This window comes from Chrysochloris asiatica, unplaced genomic scaffold (genome assembly GCF_000296735.1).
Source record: "Chrysochloris asiatica unplaced genomic scaffold, ChrAsi1.0 scaffold00033, whole genome shotgun sequence".
Lineage (NCBI taxonomy): Eukaryota > Metazoa > Chordata > Mammalia > Afrosoricida > Chrysochloridae > Chrysochloris > Chrysochloris asiatica.
The window spans coordinates 5,813,342-5,816,968 of NW_006408551.1; the positions used below are offsets into that span (position 1 = coordinate 5,813,342).

The following is a 3,627-nucleotide window of genomic DNA, read 5'->3' on the forward strand; positions in this document are numbered from 1 at the left end:
AAGTAAGCTCTTTGCCTGAGACCGATCAAAGCAAGTGGTTGGTACCCCTCAAAGCAAACTCCTTCCAAGACTCAGACTCGAGAGGAATACATGAGCAGGCATGTGGTCTGGCTGGTGACCACGTTGGTCACCAATAGGGGAATAGAGGGGAAAAACAGCAATGTAGTTGTGAGCTAAGCCCGGCCACATTCAATAGACCTGTGAACTCAGGTAGAGACCTGGATGGCCAGCAGTATGGCAAGACCCGGGGACTCATTGGCCCAGAGGCAGGTACATGGCCATAGAGGACTAGAGCGGAGCGTGAAGAGTCCAGCTGATATGAAGTGAAGGAAGATGCACAAGAACACCCATACTTGACCTTGATTTGATGGCTGGATGATCAGAACTCGACTAGAAGAAGAAAGAAGGGGGTGGGGAATGCATAACCTTCTGTAATTTGATGAACTTTACCTATACTTATAGATGTTGTTGATGTTGTTAAGTGCCATCAAGTCAGTTCTGACCCATAGTGACTCTATAGGGTTTCCGAGGAGCAGTTGGTGAGCTTTAACTCTAACTTATAGATGTTGTAGCTCAAAAAAGGGAACAAATCTTTACAGCGAGGATCACTCCCACCCCCTCGGTACACAGGGTTGACAGGGATGGACAACTTAGACAATAACCACCTAAAATGGGGGGAAGGGGTTATAAAAGCAAGAAGTGACTGGTTTAAAAGCTTTCAAGAGGGAGCCTAGTTTCCAGACAGGGTGGGGAAAAGTAGAAACACCATTGAATGATTGGGACCAGGCTGGCTAAAGGAAATGGGGATAAGACTCTTGTGGTACAATAGTGAATAATTGCTATGAGGACTGACTGTGAGGGTAGGAAATATTGAGGTAGATGGTTTTTGACAAAAGGAGGAGATTGATTGATTTTGCATCCCAGGAGCAGAGGTCCCTGGGACCATCAAGTGAGAAGAACGGAGAGTGGGACCCTACCCCGAGAGGCAGTGACGCTCGGGATGGAGACAGAGATGATGACATGGACAGATGGAGCAGCTGGGGACACTAGATTCAGGGAGGGAGAAGGGCTGTGTGCTGGCGACCGGGGGACGGGCCTGTGTGGTGTACCCTTTTGTTGTTTGTTGATGCATGGGATGGGATTGTCATAATTGCAATGAAACGAAATACAGTAGAATGAGTGTAGAGCTGATGTTCTCCCATGTAAACCTCACAATAAAAACTAAAAAAAAAAAAAAAAAATGAACCAATACATAACATCATGATAAAAGGGGAAAAGATTGAAGCTGTCAAATAGTTCATTTTTCTTGAATCCAAAATCATTGCTCATGAAAGCAGCAGTCAAGAAATTAAATTACGTATTGCATTGGGCCAATCTGCTGTACAAGACCGCGTTTAAGTGTTTAAGGGCAAAGATATCAGTTTGAACACTAAGGTGAGCCTGACTTAAGCCATGGCATTTTCAGTAGCTTCATATGCATGTAAAAGTTGGACAGTGAATTAGGAAGACCATAGAAGAATTGATGCATTTGGATTATGGTTTTAGAGAAGAATGTTAGAAGTATCATGGACTGCCAGAAGAACAAACAAATCTGAGTTGAAAGAAGTACAGTCAGAATACTCTTTAGAAGCTAGATGGCAAGACTTCTCTTATACTTGTGGCATGTTACCAGGAGGGACCATTCCCTCTAGAAGGACATCATGCTTGGTAAAGTGGTTAGTCATAGACGAGGTCATAAATTAATGAATTAAATCATTCATTCAGTTGGAATTTTAATAAACAGTAATATTTTTAGCACATTACCATTTTAAGAAAATTATAGTGATCAGATTATCAATAAGAATGATAATAAATGGGTGGAAGTTTTAAACTTCCAAATTCTCTCTCTCAATTTCAGTCTCTTTTGAGTTACATTTACATTTGTATTTCTTGTTTACCAGTCATTTAATTGTTGTGATAGCATTGTCTTTCAAACAAATGTGAGTTTTTATTTTTGTACTTTTTTATTGTGTTGGCAATCTTATTTTTATTTTTAGAATTCAAACATATCCTTGTTTTATTTGAAAGGTATTTACAGAACTTCTTTGCTTCTCTGAAAATGTGGCTCTGTTCCTGTCACTCGACTTAATGCTCCACACATGTTTTCTCACTTAAACTTTGCCTCATTTGGCTGTGGGTTTTTTGTGTAGCCTTTGAAACCATCTCTAATGGAAAAATGCATTTGTGAGCAAGATTTCCTAAAATGTACACGGAATTCATTTTCCAGGCATTTCAAGCAAGTACTCTGATGTAACTAAAGGAGAGATTTTGCCAAAAGGAGTTTTAAAACACAGCCAGAAAAAAGGTTAAGGAAGCAAGCAAATTTTGGCCTAGAAAGGAAAGAATAAAAAGCAAAGAGAGAAGATGAAAAGATAGAAGCAAAACAAAAATTAAAAGCAAACATATTTTTTATGGGAGAGAAGAACCCATGGAAGAAAAGTGAGTTGAACAATAATGAATTTTGCTAATGAGAAGGAAAATGTTATCTCCTGATAGTTTCTATTTGAGTATTTACTTCAATTAATCAGTATCTCAAACTGACACCTAATAGATTTTTTACACCAGATCATTAAATTTTACAGCCCATGAATTAATTTTTTTTCAATTAAATGGGAACATAATTAAAAAATAATAACTTATGTATCACTGTTGAGTTTTTTTTTTCATACACCACTTCCCTGGCCCCATATTATGATTTTACAGACACAATAAGGTTAAAATGTGAAGCTGCAATGTTTGAACTTACTAAGGCACAGCTGGGGAGCTTTTCATGCTCAGGGGATTGTAAAAATATAAAACTGTGTAACTGACTTCAGACTATAAACATAAAGACTTAATTTTGTTGATTCTTTCCATCTCAATTTTTCATCTCTTATTTACTCTAAGCTCTCAAGACAGATAGCAAAAATCCAAAACTCACAGAAGGAATACAATATATTTTTAATATGCACTCAGGATTGCTCCCAGAGAGAACATAAACTTCAAATATATGTGTAATGCAATTTCCATTATGAAATTCTTAAAATATTAATATAATACAAAGAAATTAATAATTTGTTACTCTGTGGGGGAAGTACAGAATTCATTTGTGTAGGTTTATAATAATCCTATATATAGTCTGCTAATATACACAAATTTTACAAATGATCAACTTTGCACAATTACTTGTATTCAACATGAGTAAAGAAATGATTTTATATGAAATGATACTATGTACTGTCTCTACACACACACATTAAATATTGAATGATTGTTAATATGCAATGGTTAATAGAATGAACCTTGTCGCACAACTTTTTAAATTTTAAAACATTCAGTGTTCCCATGTTCTGTTCGAACAACTGCCACTTGGTTCAGACACAGATCCCTCATAAGCACAATTAAGTGTTCTGGAATACTCATAATTCACAATGTTGTCTATAGCTTATCATGATTCACACAATCAAAAGCCTTTGCAGAGTCAATAAAGCAGAGGTAAACATATTTCTGATATTCTGCTTTCAGCCAAGATCCATCGGACATCAGCAATGATATCTCTCATTCCACAGCCTCTTCTGAATCCAGCTTGAACTTCTGGAAGTTCTCTGT

At 37.2% G+C, this 3,627-nt stretch overlaps 1 pseudogene; it reads left to right on the forward strand.

The window, feature by feature from the left end:
* Positions 1-234: 234 nt before the first annotated feature.
* Positions 235-3,627, forward strand: part of LOC102839289 — a 4,534-nt pseudogene continuing 1,141 nt past the window's right edge.